We start from the raw sequence: 16,254 nt of genomic DNA, 5'->3' as shown, positions 1-16,254 counted from the left end.
AATGAAAGGTAAGGGAAAGTGATCTTTTCTGGTGGCGTCATTTAGTTTCCTATAATCAATACAAACATGCCATCCTATTACAGTCCTAGTAGGAATAAGCTCATCTTTTTCATTTGTGATGACAGTGATGCCACCCTTCTTAGACACGCATTGAATTGGACTTACCCATGGACTATCTGAGATTGGATAAATTAAACCTGCATTTAGCAGTTTAATAATTTCTTTCTTAACAACATCTTGCATATTTGGATTTAGTCTTCATTGGCGTTGCACATATGTTTTATGACCTTCTTCCATAAGGATTTTATATGTGCAGTACGAAGGACTTATGCATTTAATGTCATGAATCTTCCATGCAATAGCTGGTTTATGAGCTTTTAGCACGGAAATGAGTTGAGATTTTTCATTTTCCATAAGAGAGGACGAGATTATTACAGGTAATTCAGATTCACCATGTAAATAAGCATATTCCAAATGGTTTGGAAGTGGTTTTAACTCTAATATCGGTGGTTCTTCTATCGATGATTTGTATCGATATCTGTCTTCTTCTTTTAACATTTGAAGTTCTTCTGTTGTTGGTTTGTATTCATTAGCCATGAGTGAGGCTAACATTTCAGCTTCATCAATTGGTTCAGTTCCTTCTCCTAAAGAACATTCTCCTGTTCCTTGTAATTCTGGAAATTCTTGCAACAATTCTGCATGTGAATCTATAGTTTGAATATAATAACATGTATCATCTGCAGATTGCGATTGTTGCATGGCTCTATCAATAGAAAAGGTAACACTCTCGTCCTCTATACTTAGGGTCAGTTTCTTGCCAAACACGTCTATTATTGCTTTAGCCGTGTTTAAGAATGGTCTTCCTAATATGAGAGGAACTCGAGAATCTTCTTCCATGTCCAGAATAACAAAGTCCACTGGAAATACTAAAGTACTAACTTTAACTAGCATGTTTTCCATTATCCTTCTAGGATATTTTACTGATCGATCGGCTAGTTGTATACTTATTCGTGTTGGTTTCAATTCTCCAAGGTCTAGTGTAGCGTATAATGAATATGGCATTAAATTTATACTAGCACCTAAGTCTGCCAATGCTTCTATTGAATTAAGACTACCCAGAAAAAATGGAATTGTGAAACTTCCTGGATCTGATAATTTTTCTGGTAGTTTATTCAACAACACTGCAGAACAATTAACATTCATTGTAACAGCCGAGAGTTCTTCCATTTTCTTTCTATTTGTGATTAGATCTTTCAGGAATTTAGCATACCTAGGCATTCCTGAAATCACATCAATGAAAGGAAGATTTACATTTATTTGTTTAAACATATCCAAGAATTTGGATTGCTCGGCTTCAAGTCTTTCTTTTCTCATTTTACTCGGGTAAGGAAGTGGTGGTTGGTATGGTTTAACATAAAGCTTTGCCTTAACTGTTTTATATTCATTAACCTTTTCAACTACCGGTTCTATTTCCTTCTCTTGCTCAGGGTGTAGTGCCTGTGTAGTAGGAATAGAGTCATCAGAAATTATAGGTATTTCAGGTGATTTGAGTGTAATACCACTTCTTGTGGTAATAACTTTAGCTATTTCACTTTCGGGGTTAGCATTTGTATCGCTAGGTAGACTCCCTGATTTTTTTTTCTCCAATTAACCTCGCTAGGTTACTCACTTCTTATTCCAGATTTTGGATTGAAGCATGTTGATTTCTAAATGCTTGAGCATTTTGTTCATTAGTTTGTTTCTGAGATGTGAAAAACTGAGTTTGATATTCAACTAGCTTCGACATCATATCTTCTAAATTTGGCTTTTTATCATCGGTTTGTGGTGGTTTATTTGGAAAAATAGGTCTTTGCTGGTTGTAAGTATATTATTAGATACTTGTTGATTGCTAGGACCTTGTTGGTTGTTGTATGGAACATTTCAGTTATAATTCTGATTTTGATTGTAGTTTGGTCTTGGCGGTTGATAATTATTTTGATAATTATTTCCAGGCCTTTGGTTCATGTATGAAACATTCTCTCTTTGTTCCATTGTTTGTTCAATACTGAGATAATCTTTTGTCAAATGTGGTCCTCCACACTGTTCACAACTAATACGTATTGCGTGGATATCTTTAGTCATCTTTTCCATTCGTCTCTCGAAAGCATCTAACTTTGCGGAAATGGAATCAAAGTCATGGCTAGAATCGGCTCTAGCCGCTTTAGATGAACGAAGAATATCTTTTTCTTGGTGCCACTCATGAGAGTGGGATGCTGTGTTATCAATAATTTTGTGAGCTTCAGTTGCGGTTTTCTTCATAATAGAACCACCAGCTGCTGTGTCAATGTCTTTTCTTGTAGCAACATCGCATCCTTGGTGGAATATTTGCACTATTTGATAAGTGTCTAAACCATGTTGAGGACATCCTCTCAACAAGTTTTCGAATCTTGTCCACGCCTCATATAGAGTTTCATTTGACTTTTGCGTGAACGTAACAATTTCTTCTTGAAGTCTCACGGCTTTAGATGCCGGAAAGAATCTTTTAAGAAATTTCTCAACTAAAACATCCCATGTATCAATCGTCCTTTCAGGTAACGATTCTAACCAATCTTTGGCTTCTCCCTTTAAAGTCCAGGGAAATAACATGAGATAGATCTATTCATCCTCAACTTCTCTGATTTTAAATAGAGTACAGATCCTATTAAAGATTCGAAGATGTTCGTTTGGATCTTCTTTTGGTGTACCACTAAATTGGCATTGATTAGTTACCATGTGTAGGATTTGTCCCTTGATTTCATAATCTGGTGCATTAATGTCTGGTTGAGTAATGGCATGACCTTGGCCCGTGCGTGTAGCTCTCATTCGATCTTCCATACTTAGAGGTTCCGGATTTTACATGATTGAATTTGTTGAATCTGAATCACTAGAGGATTCTGATTTAATGGTTTCTTCCTCGACAATCTCTGATTGTATGATTTGTGGTTCAGGAGGAATAATTAGTGGTTCAGGATCTTTGAATTGTCCTTGAATATCTTCCGGGTTCTCAATTGTGAAGTCAGGTTCAAAAAATGGATTATCAGAAATTTGAATTGGAGTACTTGGTCGACTTGATGATGATTCTAAAGAAAAATCAACGGCGACAATATTGGCTAAATGTCTTGATCGAGTTACAGGAGGTGAACGTATGAAAGGTGGTGAACGTTTTGCTCGGTGCTTTCACTGAATTTCCTATTAGTTATAAAGATAAAAATTATTAAAGTTATCAAATTAATAGACTTTTCTGATTTTGCCCACGTGTCGAATAGCCAATAGATGCAGCAGGTAGCCAGGACCCTTTAAATTGGAAAATCCACAACTTGCCACTAACAAATCCAACTATTACTACGAACCAGAAAATTTTGGATGTCTATCAATTTAACTGCTTAAAATAATTTTTCGTTGAAATTTAAAGAAGATAAAAAGATCTATGTCCTAAAAACTAGAGCGTAGAAATTAAAAAGAAAAAACGCGTCAAAAAATAAGAGGTCGAAAAACAAACGTCGAAAAACAAATAGTCGAAAAATAAAAATAAGAAAGTAAAGCATCGAAACTTAAAAGTCTAAAAACTAAAAATTAAAACTTGCATCTAGAAGTATTAAAGCTTAAAGGAATTCTATATCCAAAACGGCAATTACTTAAAAAGGCACTAAAATCTATTAAATAATAAAGCGATAAGCGACGTCGTAAAATTTTAAAGCATCTAAATCTTAATCTAAATAAAAAGCACTTAAGGGATTTTACGGCAAAGCCTAAAAATCTAGAAATATAAAATACTATGGCAAAAACTAAGTTTATAACTAGTTTCGAACGATAAATTACAAATTACAAATTAAACGTTAAAAATATACAATTTATAAAAAGATATAAAAAATGATAAAATTACTTATTTTTATGAAAATATTATTTTTATATTATTTTTTTTATAAAAGGATTAATTTATATATTAATAAAACTAAATTAAAACTTAAAAATACAAATTAATTTAAAACTAAACTAAATATTAAAAAACTAACCCCTAATTACTAATTAATTAATAATAATTATATTAAAACCTAACCCTAATCGTACAAGCTGAGGATTCTGATCTGTCACATCAACTCATGCGATCGCATGAGTTGAGTGTTATAATTCCATGCGGTCGCATGGGTTAGGATACCAGGCCAAATTTGTTGGGCTGCTACAGTGATCGGCCCGTTTACTCTTTTAATTATATTTTTTTTTCTGAATTTAATTTATAAAAATAAAATATAAGTAATATTTATTGTAAATAAATTTATATTTATAAGAACTAAAAATAATACTTTTATACCTTTATATAAATTATAAATTATAAAATATATTTTCTTTTTACTTAAACACTTAAAAATACAGAAAAATATTTTTTTATATATTTATATTTTTGAATTTTAAAACTTATATAAAATTATATTTTTACAAAAATACCTTAAAAACTAAATTTTTTTTATAGCGTTTCGCTTTCGGCGTGATGTTCTCGGGCAGCGGCGCCAAAAATACTTGATGTGTGCGAGGGGTAGTACGAAATAAATTATATTTTATTATGAAATACTATTAAATACGCTACAATTTACACAAGTTATTTATTTATTTATTGAATAGATATACCTAAACCTTGCTACAACACTTATAGGAAGTGTACCTAATCGTAGAGTAGTGTAGTTTTTAGTAACTCCGGTTCGTTCCACAGGGATATAGCTGAGTTTAACGCTATATTTATTTTAAACTATATTTGTGTATATATATATATACACAAATATATATATATATATATATATTTATTTTAAACTATATTTGTATATATATATATATATATATATATATATATATATATATATATATATATATATATATATATATATATATATATATATATAAGTATTATTATTATTATTATAAAAGGGGGTTTTACCGTTTAATGACCGGTTTGTCGATTTTAAGTCCTAATGCAAAATAATAACTTAATTTAGAGCATAAAGTAAATGACGATAAGTAAAAGTGCGATGAGATATAAGTGCAATAATTTAAAGTACGATAAATAAAATGACGATAAATAAAAGTGCGATGAGATATAAAATAAAGGAATTATGCTTATTTAAACTTCTGTAATCATGATGTTTGACATTTTGATTTTAATTTATTATCATGGGTTAATTGTCCTTTATCCTGGTTTATTTGATATGTCCATCTGGTTTTTGTCCATAATAGTCCATCGGTCATAAATATAAAGTACGAGTGTCCTCGTCAAATTACCCTTATACCCGAAGTCAAATATTCCAACTAATTGGGGATTTAAACTGTAACAAGGTCTTAATACTTTGTTAATGATTACACCAGGTTATCGACTGTGTGTAACCCAAGGTTTTAATACATTGTTAACAATTACACCAATTTTTCTTGTATGTAATCCACCCCTGTTTTAATGAGTCCATTGACTATTAATCCATTCCCGTATCCGGTTAAATGAACGATTATTAGTATTTATAAATATCTCGCCCATAGTATCCGATCGAGTGTATGTGGTTATTTATAGATACGTCAAATTGTAATTCTCTATATTAAATTAACGAACTATCATTCAGTTAAACAAATATAAAGCCCATTAATAGCCAATAGTACAATTTCCACAAGTGTCAGTCTTTTGTCCAAACCCCAATTATGGTCCAAAGCCCAATAACCCAGTCTTAATATTTAGTCCAACATCACGATTACTTCAGCTTAAATAAACATAATAATAACTTAGCTACGAGACATTAATTTAAAAAGGATGAACATAACTTACAATGAGTATTAATCGCGTAGAGTTACACGGACAGAGTTTCGACTTACAAAACCTTAAAACATTCCATACAATAACCCAGTTATTTGTAAGATCATGTTTTCTCAGATGTATGGGACGCCGTCCAGAAGTGTGGGACGCCGTCCAATTATAAAGGGCTGGACGCCGTCCAGAATCCTGGACGCCGTCCAGTTAAACTGGCGGGCCAGCTGTGTTCTTTTAGATATTTTAATGGGGGTAGTTTAGTCTTTTCATTTTGTGGACGAATTTAAGGCTCTAGATCAGTTTTGGAGCACCATTTACTCCATCTTCAACTACCACATCTTTTCCACTTAAATTCTAGAGAGAGAGAAAGATCTAGAGTGAGAGAGCTCAAATCAAAGAAGAAGAAGCTTGTTTCGGGTTAAAGTGCAAGTTCTAAAGTTGTCCATCTAGTCTCTAGCTACGTAGTGGTTGTGGTGGTAAGCCTTAACCTTGATTTCCTTGTTTTAATTATTTAAGGGTTGGGGTTTGGGTTAGTGATGAACATAAAACCCAAATTGTTAGTGTTTTGGGGGTTTTTGGGTAAGTATGGGTCATGAGGACTCAAAGATGACTAACCTAGGGTTTTGAAATACTAAATGTAGTTATGAGTCTTAGATTGGTTAGTTAACTAATAGCACACCTAGATGTTATGTAAGTGGGTGTTATTTGGGTATGTGGAGACCCGAATGGGTGTGTAAATCTTGAAATGGGTCAAATGAGTCCTTGATGACCTAAGTTGTCTTACGAGTGTGGAAAATGCGATAACCTTGTGTTAAAATGTGTTTTAAGACCATATTTGGCTAGTGTTAGGGTTTTGGCAAAATTGACCCGATGTTAGGGGTAAGTGTGCAAATGGGTCGAAGTTGCACCAAGGGTCAAAATGACTTTAGGATGGTTAGCAAGTTGTTTGACCAACTTGAGTTTGTGATTGATTATATACGTAATGTGATAGATACGTTACGTTGAAGGTTGAAAGCTCGATTATCTTTCACAAAAGACTTTAAGGTGAGTGGAATAATTATATGCGTAGGTATATAATGTATTTATTTATTGTAGCGTGAGATGTGAAGTGTCGAATTGTTAAGACACCACGTTTCACGTGACGAGTGAAGCGTCGAGGTATTAAGACGCCACTCGGGTTGAAGCATCGAGGTGTTAAGATGCCACCTAGGAGTGAAGTGCCGAGGTGTTAAGGCACCACTCCGTAAGATAAAGGGTGAAGCATCGAGGTGTTAAGATGCCACCCGAGGGTTTAGTGATACGAGGTGTTAAGTACACTAACGGATGTTATGAACACCAATGGCCTTTCGCGAGTGCCATTCCCTTGTACGATTGGTTAACCATGGTTATTGTGTGGTAGTGTAAACATACTACATCGTTCGAGTTATATATATGTTATTGATGTGCTAGCTTGTGGTACCGGAGGTTAATAGCTTTGTATTTGAGATGATAAGCTAATTGTGTTGCTAGCATGTATGCGGTAGGTGTGTAACTGTTTGCAAGTAGGTATATTATATATGTATGTGTATAATTATTGCATTCTCTAAGCGTTTTACTTACCCTTTCGTTGTTTACTCTTTTTAGGCTCCGGCGTGAATAAGGGTAAGGGTGTTCGATTAGATTAGAGGCCTCCCGCTCATTTTGGATAAGGAGACGCTTTTGGAAAGTTTAGTTTTTGAAGTTTGGCTAAGATGTGGGTAGTTTAACCCCAAACAACATGCTCTAGGTGTCGTTTGGAATTTAAACTCTTATGGTCGAAACTCGTAATTTTGAATGACATTCGTAAAATGACCGATGTGGGCCTGATGTTGTAAAACTTGGTTTTATTGCGGAAATCTTTTAATTTTACTTATATTGACATGTTGTAAAAAGGGTTTCGTATGAAAGTGTCGGGAAGTGGGTTTTCCGCTCACGTAAGTTGAGCACGGGGAGCAGAAACTGGCAGTTCATTGGGACGCCGTCCCAAATGTTTGGACACCATCCTGGCCTTCAGAGCTGGACGCCGTCCAGATAGCTGGACGCCGTCCAGATGTACTGATCCAAAATTTTTTTTAGGGCGTGTTTTTGGTATAACGAGGTTTGGGTCATTACAAGTGGTATCGGAGCATGGTCTAAGAGATTTAGGCGACTTGAGATAGGTGCCTAGACTTAGACTTTATTGTGTATGTGCCTTATGCGGGACTTGTAGGAGACGGGTCGGGCCGGGGATTGGTTAGTGCCTAGGATTAGGTTAACTAACTATGCGCTAATTGTTTTGTGTTGTGTTATGCAATCATCAAGCGAGATAGACGTTGTACTAGCGAGTTAATGCGACGTGCTCGCGTAACAATGATTAGCTACCATTGTTACGGGTTCAAATCGTGTCAAACAAGCAATGTACGACGATTTTTGAGCAAGATGGGGCGGTGTGAGATATATATATATATATATATATATATATATATATATATATATATATATATATATATATATATATATATATATATATATATATATATATATATATAATTTGTGTTATGTCCTTTTGTTTCATTGTTTAACCGATTTCTGTTTTATAGTATGAAGATGAGAAACGGACCCGAGAACCATGAAGGAGGTACGAGCGAGGACCTCGAGTTTACGGCCAAGGTTGAGGCCATTATTAAGAAGCAAAGAGCGGAATTTCTTGAGGATGTCCGAAAGGTTTTCCAAGAATCGGTTGATGGGCAAGTAACCGAGTTAATAAATGAGCGAATGAATGCCGCAATTGAAGAGGCATTAGAAGCTAGAAACATTCATCCTCGGGGCGAGGGGGTGATGGTAGTGGTGGGCATGGAAGGCGAGACTTCCATTACAAAAATTTCAAGGATGCTCAACCTCTTATGTTTAATGGAGTAAGGGATCCGTTGAAAAGCACATGTTGGATCTCCCACATCGAGGGGGTTTTCCGTACCACGGAGTGTCCTTCCGAGAAGAAAATGAGATACGGTGCTAGTATGTTGCGTGAAGAGGCAAAGTTGTGGTGGGACGATAAGATTAAGTTGTATGGTGAAGAGTAATGTATGGGCTTGTCGTGGGATGAGTTTAAAAAGGAGTTCTTTGATGAATATCGGACTCTATCCGATCTTAACAAAATCCGGGACGAGTTGCGCGATTTGCGACAAGGTTCGATAGACTTGGTCACTCTCAAGTCTACCTTCTTGTCAAAGACTCGTTTTTGTCCGGAGTATGTAGGTGATGACCGAATGTTGATGCTAGATTTTTATCGTACACTAAGCGATGAGTTAAAGCGTAAGATTAGTCGGGGAATGGCTAAGTCTTTTGATGAATTTTTTTAGTTAGCCCGGGGTTTCGAGCCGGAGGTTCCAAAAAGAAGTGATTTCTCTTTTTTTTGAGAAAATTTGAAGGTTCGAGTCATTCGAGCTTTTCAAGCAAAAAGAGCAAGAGCAAAAAGGGTTCCGAAAGTGTCAATAGCGTGAAGAAGAGTGCTTCCGGGGGTTTTTCTTATACATGCTACAATTGTGGACAAATGGGTCATATGGCTAGTGATTGTCCGAACCCATCTTCTGAAAACAACCTCATATGTTTCAATTGCCAAAAGCAAGGACGCCGAAAGTCGGAGTGTCCCGATTTGAACACCGATCATGTTAAACGGTTAGAGAAGGCGGCAGGTACGGCTCGGGGACGAAATTACTTAATGACCCATGATGAGGCCAAGCAATCAAATGAAGTTGTCTCAGGTACTTTCATGGTTAACTCTAATCTGGCAACGATCCTATTTGATAGCGGTGCTAATTTATCGTTTGTTTCTCCAAATTTTGTGTCTAAGCTTGATAAACCGCTAGCTAAGTTAAGTCATCCGGTAGAGGTCGAAATAGCGGATGGTATGATGGTGCTAGGGGTTGATGTGTGTAATGCTTGTGATATTGTGTTTGGTTCCGAAACGTTTAAAATTGATCTTATCCCGATGACCTTGGGTGAATTTGATATTGTCATTGGTATGGATTGGCTCGATCGTTATAGAGCCGATATTGCATGCCATAAAAAATCTATTCGTGTGAAGACCCCAAGTGGGGGAGAGCTAAATATTCATGGCGAGATACGGAGAAGACTTGTGCCATTATGCACTTATGCACGAGCACGTCATTTTCTTGTTAGTGGTGGCATGGCTTTCCTTGCTCATGTAGTTGATACTCGTGAAGAGCCACTATCCATTTGTGAAATTCCGGTGGTTAGTGAATTCGAAGACGTTTTTCCGGATGAATTACCGGGTGTTCCGGCGGAAAGACAAGTTGAATTTCGCATCGAATTTGTTCCGGGTGCTACTCCCATTGCTAGAACTCCTTATCGTTTAGCACCAATGGAGATGCAAGAGTTGTTAAATCAAACTCAAGAGTTGCTTGAGAAGGGTTTTATTCGACCGAGTGCTTCGCCGTGGGGAGCTCCGGTTTTATTTGTGAAGAAGAAGGATGGTAGTATGCGGATGTGCATTGATTATCGGGAGTTGAAAAAAGTGACGATCAAGAATCGTTATCCATTGCCTCAGATTGACGATTTGTTTGACCAACTGATAGTGCTCCAAATGAACATATATTTAGTAGCAATATCGTTCCAATATGTAAAGTTTTTAAATGTAATTTCCTTATTTTTAGTTGTAATAGTTAAATAAATAAGTGCGAAGACGAAAGACGCAAATCGCTCGAAAATGAAGATTTAAAGACAAAAACGAAGATTTGAAAGACCAAAACATCCAAAAAGCTCAAAAGTACAAGATACAATTAAAAAGGTTCAATTTATTGATAAGGAACGTCTAAAAATGACAAGAGTACAAGTTACGAAACGCAAAGTACAAAATATCTCAGCGTACGCAAGGACGTTCGAAAATCCGGAACCGAGGCATGAACCAACTTTCAGCGCTCGACGCAACGGTGTAAAAATTACAAGTCAACTATGCACAAGAATAAAATATAATATTTAAATAATTCATAATAAGAATAATATTAAATAATAAAAAGTTGTTAATTGAGCATAGTTCAGGGGTCGTAAATGAAAATTTCAATTCTAATTTACCTATAAAAAGCGACGATATGTTCGATGAAAGGGGGGAGATATTTTCGATCTTTTTTTCTTTCTATCTTTTTTTCTTATTTTTCTATATCAAATATCAATATCTATATTTATAATTCTCTATCATAATGTTAATGTAATCAGATATAACAATAATCTTAATTTTAATTTTAAATTATGATAATAATAAGATTTATGATAGAGATCGTTTGAGTGTGTAAGTCGAAATTCTGTCCGTGTAACGCTACGCTATTTTTAATCATTGTAAGTTATGTTCAACCTTTTTACATTAATGTCTCGTAGCTAAGTTATTATTATGCTTGTTTAAAACGAAGTAATCATGATGTTGGGCTAATTACTAAAATTGGGTAATTGGGCTTTGTACCATAATTGGGGTTTGGACAAAAGAACGACACTTGTGGAAATTGGACTATTGACTATTAATAGATGGGGGGTATTGTCTAATTGAGTGACAACTCATTGGAGTCTGTCGAACCTATCTTCAAATTAATTAACCTAATAATTAATAATGATTATGGTTGTCCTATTTAGTGATGTTCATATGGAATCTGTTATAATCATTTAATTAATCAATTGGGTTGGGTAATTGATTATTCATTCTGATCAAGTGGATGAATTAATATTCATAAAATAATTAAAACAGAGGTGGATTACATACAGTGATAACTGGTGTAATTATTGACAGAAGTGATAACTGCGTCACAGTTTAAATCCTTAATCAGTTGGAATATTTGACTTCGGGTATAAGGGTAATTTGACGAGGATACTCGCACTTTATATTTATGACCGATGGACTATTATGGACAAAAACCAGATAGACGTATCAAATAAACCAGGACAAAAGACAATTAACCCATGGTAATAAATTAAAATCAACACGTCAAACATCATGATTACGGAAGTTTAAATAAGCATAATTCTTTTATTATATTTCTCATCGTATCTTTATTTACTGTCATTTTATTACTCGCAATTTTATTTACTGTCATTTTATTTATTGTCATTATTTTACGCACTTTAATTATCGTCATTTATCTTTACGCTTAAAATATAGAATCGACAAACCGGTCATTAAACGGTAAAACCCCCCTTTTATAATAATATTACTACTTATATAATTATATATATTTTGTATAAATATAGTTATTAAAAATATAGTAAGTATCACCAGCTCCCTGTGGAACGAACCGGACTTACTAAAAACTACACTACTCTACGATTAGGTACACTGCCTATAGTGTTGTAGCAAGGTTTAGGTATATCCCATCCGTAAATTAATAAAACTTGTGTCATATTTTGTAGTATTTCCTAGTAAAAAATAATACTATTTCGTACCCTCACGCTACCACATCAAGTTTTTGGCGCCGCTGCCGGGGAGCGCTAAAACGCTATATTTTTAAATATAATAATATTGAAATAAAATATAATAATATAATAATATTGAAATAGAATATAATAATATAATAATATTGAAATAGAATATAATAATATAAAAATATTTAAGAATCAAAAGTTTACGTAAATTTTAAAAACAAAAGTCGTATTTATTAAATACTTCAGGGGTATATTATGTAACTTATAATTAATAATTGCTATCATGTCGCTTTCATGTAAATAGTAAATTAATTAATTTATTTTCATTTACTATTCATGAATAGTAAATGAATTAAAAAAAAAAAAAAAGTTTTAAAAAAAAAATTATAATTATAAAAAAATTATTAATTTGTAAAAAAAAAATCGTTTTTAAAAAAAAAAAAAAAAAAAAAAAAAAAATCGTTTTTTTAAAAAAAAAAAAAAAAAAAAAAAAAAAAAAAAAAAAAAAAAAAAAAAAATTATTAAAAAAAAAATATATATATTTTTAAAATTTTGTCTATAAAAAAAAAAAAATGTTTTTTTTAGTTTTAGTACCTTTAGATTTTTAGACTATAGTCGCAACTTTTAGTATTAAGTTTAGTTTTGCCATAGTTATTTTTACTTCTAGAATTTTTAGGCTTTGCCGTAAAATCCCTTAAGTGCTTATTCCTTAGACTAAGTTTTAGGTGCTTTAGAATTTTACGACGCCGTATTTCGCACTACTTTCTTATTTTTATTTTTCGACGCCTATTTTTCGACCTTTTATTTTTCGACATTTTTCGACGCGCAATCTATTTCTTTCTTATTTCTCGCCATTCTAGTTTTTAGGACTTAGAATTTTTTTTCTACTTCTTCTCTAAATTTCTTAAAATTACGAAAATTTATTTTAAGTGGTTAAATTGATAGACATAAAAATTTTCTGGTTCGTAGTAATAGTTGGATTTGTACGTGGACCGGGTTATTGGAGCCAAACAGTCCTCAATTATATTGAGACCAAACGAATCCTGCCCCTCTGCTGCATCTTTTGGCTATTCGAAACGTGGGCAAAATCAGAAAAGTCTATTGGTTGGATAACTTATTATAATTTTTCTTTCCTTTTTAAAAACTAATAGGATATTCAGTGAATGCACCGAGCAAGACGTTCGCCGCCGGTCATACGTTCACCACCTGTAACTCGATCAAGACATCGTTTAACGAATATCGCCGCCGTTGATTTTTCTTTAGAATCGTCATCAAGTCGACCAAATCCTCAAACTCAAATTTCCGATAATCCAGTTTTTGAAACAAACCTCACAATTGAGAATCCGGAGAATATTCAGGAACGGTTTGTAGATCCCGAACCATTAAACTTTCCTCCGGAACCACCAATCATTCAAACAGAGATTGTTGAGGAAAGAAACCATTAAATCAGAATCCTCTAGTGATTCGGATACAAACAAATCCAATCATGGAAAATCTAGAACCTCTAAGTATGGAAGAACGAATGAGAGCCACACGCACGGGCCAAGGTCATGCCATTATTAAACCAGAAGTTAATGCGCCAGATTATGAAATCAAAGGACAAATTCTACACATGGTAACTAACCAATGCCAATTCAGTGGTGCACCGAATGAAGATCCTAACGAACACCTTCGTACGTTTAAAAGAATTTGTACACTATTTAAAATCCGAGAAGTGGAAGATGAGCAGATCTATCTCATGTTATTTCCCTGGACTTTAAAGGGAGAAGCCAAAGATTGGTTAGAATCGTTACCTGAAAGGGCGATTGACACATGGGATGTTTTAGTTGAAAAATTTCTTAAACGATTCTTTCCGGCATCCAAAGCCGTGAGACTTCAAGGAGAAATTGTTACGTTCGCGCAAAATCCAAATGAAACATTATATGAGGCGTGGACAAGATTCGGAAGGATGTTGAGAGGATGTCCTCAACACGGATTAGATACTTTTCAAATAGTACAAATCTTCTATAAAGGCGTAGACATCGCCACACGAAAAGACATCGACATAACCGCTGGTGGATCCATTATGAAGAAAACCGCAACTGAAGCTTACAAGATCATTGATAGCACAGCCTCCCACTCACATGAGTGGCATCAAGAAAAAGATATCTTTCGATCATCTAAAGCGGCTAGAGCCGATTCTAGCCATGACTTTGATTCCGTTTCCGCAAAAATAGATGCTTTCGAAAGACGAATGGAAAAGATGAATAAAGATATTCACGCAATACGAATCAGTTGTGAGCAATGCGGTGGACCACACTTATTGAAAGATTGTCACATTGAACCAACGATGGAACAACGAGAGAATGTTTCTTATATGAACCAAAGGCCGGGAAATGATTATCAAAATAATTATCAACCGCCAAGGCCGAACTTCAATCGAAATCAATACATTCTTTACAATCCAAAAGGACCCGAAAATAACTTGTACAACCAACAAGGTCCGAATAACCAACCAACTCAAAACAACACTTTCAATCAACAAAGACCTAGCTTGTATAAACCACCACAACAACTCGAAGAGAAAAAGTCAAATCTAGAAGAAATGATAGCAAAGCTAGTTGAATCTCAAACACAATTTATTACATCTCAAACCCAAACGAATGAGAGGTTTGATCAGTCACTTAGAACTCAACAAGCTTCCATTTTGAATCTAGAAAAACACGTAGGTACTCTTGCTAGCATGATGAGTGAGAGGGAACAAGGAAAGCTACCGAGTGATACTGAAGTAAATCCTCGGAATGAGAATGTTAATATGGTTTCAACGAATTCTGAAAAACCAGCATCAGAAGATGGGAAGGTTTTAGATGAGAGTAACAATGAAGAAGTTACACCACCACCACCCGAGTATGTAAAGCCAGTGGTGGCACCATACAAACCACCCATCCCGTTTCCAAGAAAAGGAGTTGAGTATGAGCAAGTGATAGGTAATAAAGATTGTGATACCTCTGGAAAGAAGAAGAAGAAAAAGAATAAGAAAGTGCAAGAAACAAAAGCCGTAAATATAAACCCGGTGAAGACAGTTCCACCAAAACCTCCACCTAGGGTAGGTGATCCGGGTGAATTTATTGTTCCTTGTCTACTTAGTGATTGTGTTATGTATGATGCACTAGCAGATTTAGGTGCAAGTGTAAGTGTTATGCCTCTTTCCTTATATAAGAGATTAGGTGTAGGTGAGTTAACTCCAACATATATGAGTGTTCGACTCTTTGATCAAACCATTAAGCACCCAGTTGGAATCGCTGACAACCTACCCATTCAAGTAGGCAATTTAACCTTTCTAGTCGAATTCATTGTCATTGACATAGAAGAGGACCCAAACATTCCCCTAATTTTAGGTCGACCATTCTTAGCGTCCACCGGGGCGTTATTTGATGTAGGAAATGGAAGAATGACACTTAAAAGTGGTGACAAATCGATCACCTTTATGATTCGAAAGTCTAAATCTCCACCAACCAAAACCGTTGAACCGGTAAAAACGATTGGTAAGAACCATGTTGTTTTACCAACTCCAACAGTAGTGGTTAACAATAATAAAATGCCTAAGTGTGGGGAAAATGAAGTAACACCTAATGATGACATGATAACAAAGAACCCCGTTGTTGATACGAAATTAAATGACCCCGTTATTAATAGTTCAATGAAGAAACTTATTAAACGGATTCGCGATGCTAGAACCAAGGGGAACTTTAAGTTATGTAACCGGTTAGTATCCAATCTATCGCCTAAAGAAAAGGTGAAGCTAGTTGAAATTGTGGATATTACACAGGAATCCGACCAATGGCTTAAAGAAAAATTCACAGATACGCAAGTTGATTATGGACCAAAAGAAATTAACGATGAAGTTAATCACAATTTCAACACCACAGCTACCTAAGTGTGGGGAGATTTAAGTGTTCTAAAAAAAAAAAAAAAAAAAAAAAAAAAAAAATGCTATCTAGAGTTAGTTGTTCTGTTCTCGTGTAGTTCCGAGAATGGAACCCGATTGGTCTTTTCCG

At 34.7% G+C, this 16,254-nt stretch overlaps 1 non-coding gene across 1 annotated transcript; it reads left to right on the top strand.

Annotated features, from left to right (window-relative positions):
• Positions 1 to 2,386: 2,386 nt before the first annotated feature.
• LOC139894912 (small nucleolar RNA R71) lies at positions 2,387 to 2,493 on the top strand. Its single transcript, XR_011775388.1, has one exon. It is a non-coding gene; the product is annotated as a small nucleolar RNA R71 (small nucleolar RNA).
• The last annotated feature ends 13,761 nt before the right edge of the window (positions 2,494 to 16,254 follow it).

Source organism: Rutidosis leptorrhynchoides, chromosome 2, assembly GCF_046630445.1.
Source record: "Rutidosis leptorrhynchoides isolate AG116_Rl617_1_P2 chromosome 2, CSIRO_AGI_Rlap_v1, whole genome shotgun sequence".
Classification (NCBI taxonomy): Eukaryota; Viridiplantae; Streptophyta; class Magnoliopsida; order Asterales; family Asteraceae; genus Rutidosis; species Rutidosis leptorrhynchoides.
The sequence above is the reverse complement of the archived record's forward strand: the minus strand, read 5'-3'. Positions and strand labels throughout refer to the sequence as shown.